General features: G+C 37.8%; 2 protein-coding genes across 2 annotated transcripts in view; one reads left to right on the top strand and one right to left on the bottom strand.

Moving 5' to 3' along the window:
* Window positions 1–13,313, bottom strand: part of LOC110179426 (uncharacterized) — a 125,956-nt gene that overhangs the window by 91,895 nt on the left and 20,748 nt on the right. The window lies entirely within an intron of this gene.
* Window positions 316–13,313, top strand: part of LOC110179424 (uncharacterized) — a 29,629-nt gene continuing 16,631 nt past the window's right edge. The window contains exon 1 of the mRNA XM_020946953.2: window positions 316–835. The gene's annotated coding sequence lies outside the window, so the exon portion shown is untranslated. The remainder of the gene's footprint in view (window positions 836–13,313) is intronic.

Raw genomic sequence — 13,313 nt, 5'->3', positions numbered from 1 at the left:
ACTATTTCTTGTAGCACCATTTCCGATTACAATATCTGCTATACCCTTTCTCCAGGAAGAGTACTCTTACAACCCGAATGATGGTCAAATTAATTGTAAATTCCCCCTAGAACTGGGTTGGGCCAAACCCGAGTGCGTGCGTTCTCTCCAAAATTATAAAAATACCTCCAGCCGAGGAGGCCGAGAGAGAGGGTGGGCCAGGTGGCCTTTGGATCTAAGCTCAAGAGAGGATTGAGAGAGAGAGGGAGAATCGCTTGCCTGGCAGTCAGCTGTTGCAACGCTTTCGGCTCAGCGGCTTTCAGCTTTTCAGCTGATAAACTGAGCCCGCTCTCATTCGAGAAACAAGTTTCGTGTCGAACGGACGCCACGCTGCGTCGTCACTCTCTCTCGCGCGTAGAAGAAACTGAAGCTGGAGCCGAGGCTGGGAAGAAACTGGGGGAAGAATTCGCCAAGGCTTTTGTTTATATTTATTTATTTTTTTTTGCATACGTTACATGCCTTCTTCTTTTAATTGGCGACGCGAGTGTAAGTGCCAGTCGAGTGTGTTTGTGTCTTCGGTTTGATCTAGTTTATTATTATTTTTTTATATCAAATTTAATTTATATTTTTTTGAAAGTGAAAAAATATATATAAAAAAAGTAAAGAAAATTACTCAAAAGAGAGTGCATGTGTGGCTGTTGCGGCTGTTAACCTGGCCACAGGCATTATGGACCGATGCATGTGAACTGACAGGAAATAAAGAGAGCGCGCCATTAAGCCATCATTGTCGACGTTAGAACAAACCATGGACAGAGCAGCGGCCCAAACAGATTCGCTAATTGAGGTCGTTGTCTAGGTAAGTTGTCAGTTTCATCTCCATCTCTCTCTTTTGGCCCTTGCCGCTTCCGTTTGCATCTTAAAATTCACTTAGTTGCCACTGCAACACCATCAAACCACCAGAGATCTCCTCTCCCATCTCCGATCTATGCGATAAAGCCACAAAGCTAGTGCTCCAAAACGGTAAATTATGCCGGTGTGCTTGGGGGCAAGAAACTCGCCGCGACTGCAAAAATTCACACGTTGCACAGTGGGGCAAAGGATATGGAAAATATAATACAAATTGGCTCCATCGAAGGAAAAGGATGGTGCCAATTTCACATTCCGAGGCAAAAGATATAACATTTGTGGATGGAAAATTGGCCTCTTGAAGGTGTTTACAGATTTATAAATCTCTAAAGTTCAGGAAAAAATAGTATTCACTCTAAATAAAATCCATATTAAATAAGTTGTGTCATAAAACTTTCTTGGCCTTATAGCCAAGTTTTTGTCCGCCCAAGAGAGAGCCTGTAAAATGTCCTTCTAAGGGACCTTGCAATTTGTAGGCTCAACAACGCGGAATTCTGTTACTATTATAAAACTATAAGATCTCAGAAATACTTATTTAATCCACAAAGAAAAATTGCCTCTTTTAAATACTTATTAACGAAGTGGTATAAAAAATTGGCAAGTAAGTCTTTGTCCGCCCAAGAGAGAGCCTGTATAATGTGAAATGTCCTCTTTAGAGAGAGACAACAATTTTTAGGCTCAATATAGATTATTTTTATTACTCATAATAAAAATAAAAGCTTTCAACATCTCTTGATTATTGATTTGAAAACTTTCTGGCACTGGCATACAAATTCTTGTCCGCTCAAGAGAGAGCCTGTTTCCTCTTAATATGAGAATAAGCTTAATGGGCATTATTTTATTTTGTATATTTTCTATAATATACATTATATAGGGTCTCAAAAAAGATCTCAAGATCACATCAACCCTTAAGTCTTTGTCCTTGAGTCCTTTTCATAAAATGGCACATATTTGTCCTTCTAATAGAATTTGTGTTTTATTTTCTTTTTTGTTACCCTATTGTGTTATATTCACACATTCCCTCAATACACATTATACTGTTAAATTCTTTATTTAAAGCATACGTGCTATTTGAAATATATATATAAATATATATGTATGATATTAGGTTCTTAACTTGTTTCGCTACATACTTCAGGTGATTTCTCATCTTAAGGAAAGTGCCTTGCTTTTTTGTCCCAGAGTAGACTTTGGCAAAAAGTGGAAAAACAAAATGACAGATAGTCGGGAGTCGGTCTCCGATTGTGGCAGTGGCAGTGGCACCGTTGGCCATCAGAAGAGGAAAAAGCCAAGCCAGCAAGTTGTTGCCACACGGCTGAGTCAGCAGTGAAAGCAGCAGCAGCAGCAGCAGCAGCGGATCGGATTGGATGGGGATTTAGATTGGGATTGAGATTGGGATTCGGATTGAGATTGAGAGATCTCACGGCTGAGAACCAGAACTCCAACTCCAACTTTGATAATATAATTATCCATCGCAGCGGCGGCGGCCACAATCAATGGTTTTATGGCAATAATGATGAGGCTGAGATCGCTGATTGCTGAAAACCGCAGCGGAAACGCTTTTGCCGCCAGCTCCGACTATCGATCAAAAAGAGCAACAAAAAAAAAAGCAGCAAAAAAGCAACAAAAAAGCATAAACTATGTAAGGTCGAAGCACGGCGGCTAAATGCATATTAAGTAATTTCCAGGCAAGTGAGAAACGAGATAAAAAACAACGTAAATAGATACTTGTACGTCTCTATTTAGCGCATGTTTCCTTTTCCAAAAAAACATTCGCAGCGTGTTTTTTTCCTACTATGTTTTTGCTTTTGTATTAATTTTTGTTTTTCCTTGCTTTTTTTGGTTCCGCTAAAGGCAAATGGCAAGTGCAAAAATTTGTTGCGAAAATTGATTAACATCAAACAGGTTGGCACCCTCTCCACACCACACCACTTCATTTTCCCCTCGAAACTATTTATGAAATTGCTGGTCAAAAGTTTTTAATTGAAACTCACAGAAAACGTAAACAGAGAGGAGAAAAAAACGTAAAGAAAATCCCAAATAAAAAGCAAGGCGAGCAAAAAAGCTGCGACAAAGATGATGATGATTGGGACATGAAGCTCGGAACTGTCGACGATATTCGTTTATATATATTTTTGATTTTTAATGTTCACATATATACTATATAGGCATATATATATAACGTATATTATTTGGCAACATTTCACTGAGAAACCAAGCTGATAAACTGGTTTCGCAGTTTTTATTGAATTTTATACAACATTTGCATTGCTCACAGCCACCGTCGCACGAACAATAAACAATTTCAATGAGAAAAAATAAATATGTGAGCATCTCAAGCTCGTTAAGCCGAAGCTGAAGGTATTTGACCCATCAGCAATCCGTAGAATTGTTCTCCGAATCAGAAGCTGAGATCCCTTGGGGACCCACTGACAATCCATCCCTCCCTGAAACCTGGTAGAGCCAGCTGCTCTCGGTCTCTGAAAGGCTTTTCGGATATTCTGAATGAATGAATGAATAAACATTCGAACAAAAGCTTCCCGAAAAGGGGGAAAATCTCATGCTCTCATTCACTTCCTTTAGCATTAAGATCTTTCCCTTCCCTGTATTTATTTTTGGGCGCCATTATCTCTGAGCTCTTTATTTTTATTTTTTTGAACCTGTCACTCTTCTCCGCTCCTCTCACTTTCATTTCGATTTTGATTTTTGATGTTTATATATTTTTTCTGGTTTGGGCAACCCGCTGATGAAGGGCCTTTCTAAATCTTTAATGGTCAGTGTTAATGCGACTGCTCCCCTTTTACCTTTTCTCGCGGGAATTCTTGCGGGAGAAGTGAAAGAATTGAGTTGAAATCTTCCAAAGATTCGAAGAGGTTCTCTTTTACTAACAGACTCATATTGTTTACAAATTAAACTTAAATCAAATGATTTATATTTTCTACTTAAAGATTTCCCTAAAAAAGAAAATCCAATTCTACAGTCTCCTCTCCAACCCATTATTCCCACCTGACCTGTAGGCTACCGGCTGTCTTCTGGTTAGATTACGGTTTGCTTAAAGACTTCCTCTATGATCTATGGCTATCATGTAATGCCTCTGTCAGGGGGTACTTGAACTTCCCATTCTACATTCTCCACTCTCAGTTCGCCATTCTCCGTTCTCCGTTCTTCACTCTGCATTCTCCCGGTTCTCCCTCTCTGAAGCGATTCTCCATTCTCCTGAACAGTTCGCTGAACAATGGAGTTCTTGTTGCTCTTTGTGTGTGCATTGTCTATGTAATCCATGGGGCACAAAGCCCGGCTGCTCCATACATAGTAATTAGAATCATGCACGGAGGAGCCTCCGTGCCTACCTCTATGTGTGTATCTGTGTATCTATGTATCTGCGTATCTGCGTATCTCCGGGGTTCGCTGACTGTGACTTTAACCGTCAGTCGTTAATTTGGGCTTCGTTTCAGCTTTTGCTTGTAGTTCGTAGTAATTATGAGCGACAGAAGCGGACCATTTCCCGCTGGAGTTTTTGATTCGGGATCGGATGGCCAAGACAAGACTACTTCTATATAGTCGCCCAGTCATTAATCACTCGAATTGGTCAGTTGAAAATTCAATTTCGTGGCCACAAAAACGACGACAAATTAACGTCTTTTTAATTGCTCGTATGTGTTTGGCTCTGTCTTTGCCACGTTCAACAACAACAACAACAACATTCAACAACGTTCAACAACGCTCAACAACAATATCCAACAACAGACGAAGCCAACACCAACAATGGCCAATTGTCATGTGAAGTCGTTGAACTCAAGAGCCCCCTTAACAGCCAGAGTTTATTTAGTCCCCCTGTCTCTTTTTAATGTATTTATCTTTATCTTCTTTTTTTGATTTGGCTTTTAAGAGTCGGAGTTATACAATAGATCAGCTGCTGATCCATCATAAATTGTGAAACAAAAAGCTGCACTTTTTTTATTTTGAATATATGTAAATGTAAATAAAAAACAAAAACATCAAAATGATAGAAAAAGAGCAGCATTTGACTGGGCATGACCTTGACAAGGGCAGCCGCATAGCAAACGTGTTTACCAACAAATCGGTCTAAGCAAACCGGTCTCAGCCCGGCAATCTGCTCCCCATCCTCTCCTTCCCGGTTCAGCAGATATTTTCAGACATTTAGTTTTTTATTTTTATTTTTATTTTTATTTTTTTTTGGTGACGCTTCACAGATTTCCCGCACGTAAAATTGTCGCGCAAAAAAATATAAAAATAATAACAAAAAGAGCGAGCAAACAAAACAGAACTTACCACGTGCCCCCAAAGCAGACTGGCGCCCAAGCAAAAAGCAGACTTGCAACAGAGCAACCAAGCAGAGCTGAGCAGTTGGAATGGAATTAAACACTCTCCATGAGAAGGCAGGCATGCAAACAATTAATGCCGAAATTATAGCACTGTTTTTGAGATCAAATTTCAGTAAAAAAAATGTTCCAGAATTTAAAAACAAATTGAGAAGTGACAAGAAATTCAATCCTTCAATGAGAATAGAGAATATCCAAGTTGTTCTATAAGCTTCGGCTTGAAATTGCTCAAAGGTGATTAAAAATTTGTTGAGGAAAACAGAAAAGTATTTCAGATATTTAATTTCTAAATGATCTATAACAAATTTCTGAACACTGGCTCCTACAATTTGCTCCCCAGTTGTGCTTTTTGGGTGAATGTGCATGTGCCTGGACTGGGTCTAACAATTGCAGTTGATTTCTTGCCGCCGCCTCTCTGTTTTCTTCCCTTTCAATTGCAATTCGACTCAATTGAGCTGAGTACGAAAGCGTGAAAAACTTGGCGAATTCAGCCCAGTCATAATAATAATAGGAGTTGACCGGCCACTGACCACCACCAGACAGGCGACGCGACGCGACGTTGGATCGTTGGCGGTATTGCAAAATTAATGAAGATTTTCTTTAATTTAATTTGACGTTAGGTTTGGGAAACTAACTACAAATTGCTGTATTACAGCAACTTCAGGAGAGTGTTGGAAAGGGATTTAAATAAATGAGACATCCTTATGATTACTCTGGGGAAATTCTTTCGAAATTAGAACTTTTGGTGTTGGTTTGGTTTGGTGTTGAAAAACGATCACAATGTTAATTCAACTTAAATGGGATGTTGGAAAAACTTTAACCATTGTTTTTACCTTAAGAGAGACAGCTCTTTTTAAGTGTTGAAAAGCGGTTATTAATCATAGTGTTAATTAAATTCGTAGCAAGCATAAAAAAAGCCTTTAGAAACCTAGTATCTATATGCATTTGTAAAGATGTTTACTAATCTTTATTAATATCATGACGAAATGAATTAAATTCAAGTGTTGAAAAACATTTAGTGATGCCACTTTACATTGCAGATTTAAATCGACCTTGAAGTGAGTTTTATCGAAAAAAGCTCAGCGATTCCAGTGTGGAAATTAACCACAAATGGGGTTTTTATTTGAACTTGAAGCGAAATGCTTGGTTTTTTATTTATTTTTTTTATTGTGCTTTACAGGTCGGGGGCCTCTAAATCACCGAACCATGGCAATCCATCCCGATGGTTTCTTTCGCTCGCGGGACTTGCATAATTTTCTTTTTTAACGCGTTTTTTTCGGGGTTTGATTTGTGTTATTACTTAATTGCTTTGAACCTGAAAACAACACACAACACACATACACAAAACAATAATTTATAGCGCGTCTTTATGCAAATCTTCAAAGACATTTACATATGATTTTGTGTAAATTCTGGTTTTGAATTTATTTCGCTTTTGTTTTGACTGCAAAATGCAAAACACGCGCTGGATAAAAAATTAAATATACAACCAAAAAAACTAATTGACAAAATGCCTCCTCCCCGAACCCCAGTTGACTTCATTGTCACCCGAAAAAAATAAAATAAAACCCCATGTTGACATTGAAAATTGTATAAAAAAAAACTATAAAGAAAAAAAAAGGGGTTAAAGAAATGAAAAGAAGGCCAAGAAAGCCGTCGCGAAAGAGTGAAGGAGCGAAGAAAGAGAGTTGAAATGCGATCGGTTTTTGGAGTCGGATTCGGATTTGGCTTCCAACTTGGCTCGCATTGGGGCAAGTGGGTCAAAATGTTGGGCAAGGGCCAAAGAAGACACCCGAGAAGAAGCCGAAGAAATCAAATAAGACGTGCGTGAAATACGCCCCAAATAGATATATATTTTTGTATATATATAGTGGGATATATTGTATAATCATGGTAGATTTTGGTACGTGATCTGGCTGGGTTTTTTGCTATCTGAAAACACAGACAAATTGCGAAGTGGATCTTAAGTATTATATCTGAAAGTAATGCCCAAAAATAAAAGGTTCTTTAGAAAAGATACAAAATATTGGTATGCGGAATACTGATTGAAGGGGAATTGCATAACCTTTTTCTATATAATATAGTGGGATTTCATTTAATAGTAGATATATTTATAAAGAAATTATATTAATACCATTTAATATGTTTAGAAAGCTTTCTAGTGAGCTGGTTAAAAGTAAATTAAAGATAAAGGAAATGAAATAGCTAAGATTCTGTATAATATTACAAATTAATATTAAAAAATATACCTATAGATAAATAAATAATCCTATTAAAACATAATACTAATATATTTAGAAGAACTATCATTCTCTACCCCCTAGTCAGGCGCCCCTGTTCTTCTGTTTCCTCCTCATTTCCCTCCCCTTGCTCACACATAATTTAAGCAATGGATCAATCGTTTGATCGATGAATCGATAGCTTAACTCTTGGCTCCCATTGGACTTGGCCAATATATAAATATATATATCTAAATGGCTCGAGGACGTGCCTCACATGAACGAGAGACGCTCCCAAAACACACATTTCGCCTCCGATCATTGTATAATCTTTGTCTCCGCCAGCAAATGCGACTTTGGACACTAGCTACGTGACATGACTGTGTCTAATCTTTTATATAAGTGAAGGAGGAGATCGGGCCAACTGGAATTCCATTAGCCGAACTCCCCGAAATAAAATAAAACGAACCAGAGCTCAGATCAAGCGCGGCGCTTGCGTGTTGCAAGTGTTGCAAGTGCTTCCTGCTTGGCGGCATGCAACACGCATCCAGCTATTGGTTTTTGGCCAACTTGTTTGGCCAGTATGCAAGCCAAGAGAGAGAGAGAACGAGAGGCAGGGAGACTTGTTGTCGATACTTTTTGGCCACTTTTCTTGGTTGTATTTTGTATTTTTTGGGACCGAAAGTAAAACTTGCCACAGCTGTTTTTTTATATTTTTTTGGTTGCACATTCTGTGCACTGCAGGTGACATACTTTTCTCAGCGCCTGTCCTAAAATAATTTTACTTTTTCTCAGGCAGGCGACCAACTGGTTGCCTAACTACTTTCTCTGCCCTGCCTGGGGCCAGGTTTCTTGGCCAGATTTGTTGGCCAGTTTTCTGGCCAGGTTTCTAGGCAGCTTTTCTAGCACTTTTTGGCATAGTCAGGGGTCCATTTCAAGGTCAGCAACGGTCATGCCAGGCTTTCCCACCAACAATAGAAAGAAAAGAAAAAAACCTGTGACTTGCATTTCCAATGAATCTGCATTATTCGAGAAGCAGAAATAACCATATTATATACATTAGGGCTCTTTGGAGTCCAATGACACTTGTCACCCGGGTTTGTTCCCCTCCCATATATATATTTTCCTATATACATATATATTATATGCACTGCGAATCACATTCCATGCATCCGGCTTCCTCGAGCGAATCGGGGTAATCGGATCCCATTGCCTTCCCGGCTAATGTCCAGCTAAGATATTTCCATATTTGCACTTGATCCGAAGGGGGTTAGCTGGTCAGCCGGCCAGATCGGAAACTGGATATAGCAGATCAAATGCTAACCCAAAAAAAAAATAAATGCATAAAAAAGGGAATGCATCTGAAAGCTACAAACAAAATCACAATAACACAAGTGGAAAGGTTTTCTATGTGAAAGCTGGACCAAAGAAAACTAAAAAGAAAAGGGGTTTAAACTGTAGAAATTATTTCTTCCTTGTGTAAAGATTTTAAAATACATAAGATTCTTTTTATTTATAAATTTTTGAAATCTTGTTAATTAAAAAAAGACAACTTTAAGTCAATCCTTGCAGTTTTCAATCTAATTATAGAATCGAATTGAATATCGATAAGATCCTTTGAACCCGATACTCATCGATATTTTTATCAAAGTTTAAAAAACTCATAACTCAGCGAAAAATGTATTAATTTTAATTCGGAAAACTGTCCTATGTTAGTTAAGGTCAGGTTTATAAATCTGCATACTAAGATAAAAATGTAAAAAAAAAATATTTTTTACCAATTTTTTTTTGCGAAATTTTAACCACTTAAAAATTTTAAAAAAAAAATTGAAAATATAATTTTCTTTCTTAGATGTCTAGTTTTATTGTGCTTTTAATGCTGATCAAGAATATATATGATTTATAGGGTCGGAAATGATTTCTTCATTGAGTTTTAAGCTTCTGACTAAAAAATAATGATTAATTTGAAAAACATTTACATTAAAGACATTAAAACCAAGTTATATATTGTATATGAATTCCGTCTGGTTTTCTGATCTTATTCAGATTTCGAACCCCAATTGTTTTCAAAACAAACATATCTTTACATTGTAATCATTTTAAGTACATTTTTAGTTCCTTAACTCTTGACATTTTTCTCATACAAAAATATTTTCACCCACTAATTGCTGAACCTGGCGGTGGCGGTGGCGGTGGTGGCACCTGGCCACCCAGTTACCCATTCAGCTGTCCAATTTCATTGATAAACCAGGGGCCCAGCCCCGCCCTCGCACACACACACACACAGAGACAAAAAGATACAGATACATAGAAGTATCTTGAGCCAAGGTGAGCCACATTTGGTTCAATGCACCTCGCAGACACTCCAATTCCAATTCGAAATCCAATTTCAACTCGAACTCAAACTCAAAACTTCGATATATGCAATAAAGCCAAGCCACTCTTTGGGGTCTTTCGGCGCCTGTCCAGGCGATCGGGGGGTTCCCCTTTCCCCCCTCCCCCCCACCACCAAATGATCAATCGGTGCAAATGGCCAAAATGAAGTTAGCCGCATTTTTGCGCCTTGCAGATACTTGCACTTACGGATACATGGATACACGGATACACTGGCAAGGCAAAAGCAGAGATAGAGATACATAGATACATTCATATCGAGACACTGAGATACAGGTACAGATTCAGATACGGAGATGGCATGGGCGGCAATTGTTCAAGTGACGCGCAATTAAAACAAAAAAGAGAAAAATAAACGCGACCAGCCGAGACAATCTAAGTACAGTCAAACATCTATAATTTCAACGGTTTAATTTAATTTTAAAAAATATATATATTAATTCTAATGATCCAAGATGATTTCTATATGAATTGAGAGCTTAATATAAGCTTAATCATTCTTCTTAATACTCAAATAATAAAAGATATATATGATTTTATATTATATATATTTCTATCAATTTCTACCTATCCTTCATTAAGCAAGCTTCCCTGTAAAACGAACTATAATGAGGTGAGGCGAGCTCATCTCTGTGTGGGATTGCATTGGATTGATTCGAGACTAGAGACTGGCGCGGATTGCAGATGGGATTGAATGGGATTGGGCGATGCGCACTTGTTGGCGATTTCCTGTCATTAGTTTGGCTGCCATGTCAAGGTTGTTTGGCAAGCCCAGCAGCAACAGCAGCAGCAGCAGCAAGTATCTAGTAGCTACATGCCGCATCCGATGGATGCAACTGCAACATTACAATTAAGGCAGTGCGTTAAACGTCTTTTCAAATGAAATGCAAGCCAGTTATTAGCCAAGTAGGAAAGCTGCATCCACCAAGAGAGAAGCAAAAGTTGTTAGTGGCAAGTTGCAAGTAGTTGCTAGTTGCAAGTTGCTGCTAGTTGTTAGTTGCTGTTGTTGCAGCTGCATTTCATTTCGCTTCACTTTCTTCCAGGTTGTTTTTCCAGCTCGTTTGGCCAGTGGGCGGGGTTTGCACATAAATACCTATACGAATATAACCTTATATATATACTAAAGATACATATATATATCTTAAAAGAAAGAGAAACATCCCCGCCATGGCCCACGAACATTGCAATGTGGAAAATGCACTCCAACAAATTATTATGAGCAGCAATTGGATGTGGCTTGACTAGGCCTGGCTGGATGTGTATGTTGCATGTTGCTGCGACTGTTGCTGCTGCTGCGGTTGCAACACTCAAACACCCGAAAAAAAAAAACAACATACAAAATAATCATAAAAAAACCCGATCTTGACAGGTTGCTCCGGCCATGCACCGTTGCCGTTTATTGGGCGGCGATTTCATAGCTCTCCAAAAGCTACCCATAGCTCTTTCTTGGCTATTTCACAGCTCTCCGAGTTAACAAAACACTTTGCAGCTGGCCACCAAATCCCAAATAGATCCAGATCCACAAAAGGTAGCCATTTAATGAGGGCTTTAGCCAGACAATGAAAAGCAATTACCCGGCAAAATGTTTGTTTAGAGAAATAATACACTGCTCTTTCGATTGGTGTCACAACGAGGGTTTTCAAGGGTTATTTGAGGTTTTCGAATGGGTTTTTAGTGGGTTTATTGGCTTTAAATTTAAGTTCTTGACATAAAATGAGAAACCACAAAATAGAAAACTTAAAATAACAGGCTTTGGAAGCTGTTAAATATAGTGAAGAACCTGCAGACCAACAGATATTTAATAAATATTTGGTTTTAAAGACCCATTAAATACAAAACTATAAACTTTTAGCACTATACTTGATTATAGTTTAGTTTTTAGTATAAGAAGTATAGAAGAAGTATATTTTTAAGGTATTATTCCAAAGATACATCTAGGATACACACACAGCTTATCCATCTCTTGAGGGAATCAAATATATATCCATGTACATGTGGGTCACACTTGCCAAAGTGTCCACTTTAATCAACTCTGGCATGTGGGCAATAGTTCAGCTTGTATAAATATATACATATATATACTTAATGGATTAATCTGTGTAAAATGTGAAAAGTGACAGAGAGCGAGATCCCCATGGCTTGCATTTGTGTAATACAAGACAAGGTTTCACTTGGATGTCGTGTAAGTGGATACACCGCATAGCTCGGGCCGCAGATGTGTCTCTCCATCTCTCAAAAGATTGAGCCACATTGAATTGTCCGGACGGCTGACTGCACTTGCAATGCAAACGCAATTCGTAATTGAATCAGCTGCTCTGATCTCCGAAATCATTGAAAACCCAAACCCAAACCCAAATCTAAGCCGAAGTTAAAGCCCAAAGCCAAACGCATGCAACTGTCGGCCGCACTCGAGTCAACTCTTGAGAGATTCCCCCAGAGTTCCACTGCCCGTTCCCCGGCCTCCGATCCACGATCCGCGATCCATGATCCACGATCCCTGACTGCTATATGGCAATGTTGACCCCATTCTTCAACTAATGACTGACGTCAGAGTTGAAGTTTATACACGGGGAAACTATAGAAGCACTGATCAAAATAAAGACTACAGAAGACGAAGGTAGTAGTAGTCAGTGCTTGTTAGATATAAATTAAGTTTAGTATTTAAAACTTAATTGTATTTTACTTAATTAAAAACTTAAATATAAAGACTATAGTATTTTTCAAGTTGTATTTCTAATATTATCAATTGAAACGACACTATTTCAGAAAGAAATCAACACTTTCTAAGTCAGTATCCTTATTCTAAACTCCTTACCAGCTGTTGGCTGCCAGACTTAGTTGAGAATTTTAGTGCTTCCATTAAAGCTTATAAAACCCCAAAAATATTTATTTTTAATACGTTTATCTTTTATTCTTTACTAATTTTACAGTTCTTATATCAGTATCTGTTTCCTTAACTGCTTATTAGATGTTTTCTGCAAGACATAGTTGGAAATTTTAGAGCAAAGCAAACAGAAAGCTTAACCCAACAAAATTCTGGAGTTTTTTATGTCAAAATTAAATTTTTTCATAAGAAAATAACTTTCTTATTTTATCTAGCTTACTATATAAACACTTTTTTCATCAGTATCCTGTTCCTGAACTGCTAACTAGCTGTCTTCTGCTAGACCTACTTGAGAATTTTAGAGTAAGACCAGCAATAATTTTGTACTAAGCTGCAGCTTATAAAAGTCTTGTATATGTATACCCTTACAGGATTTTATCATTTTAGTCAATGAAGGAATCATTTCCGACCCTATAAATCATATATATTCTTGATCAGCATGAAAAGCAGAATTGATCTAGCCATCTCCGGCAGAAAAAACATAATTTTAATTTTTTCAACATTTTTTAAGTGGTTTAATCGGTAAAATTAAAAAAAAAAAATTCCGAAAAATTTTAGTTTTTTTAAATTTTAAATTGAGTATGCAGA

This window comes from Drosophila serrata, unplaced genomic scaffold (assembly GCF_035046125.1).
Source record: "Drosophila serrata isolate PLE 108 unplaced genomic scaffold, ASM3504612v1 contig_276, whole genome shotgun sequence".
Classification (NCBI taxonomy): domain Eukaryota; kingdom Metazoa; phylum Arthropoda; class Insecta; order Diptera; family Drosophilidae; genus Drosophila; species Drosophila serrata.
This window is presented reverse-complemented; position numbering and strand designations above follow the sequence as displayed.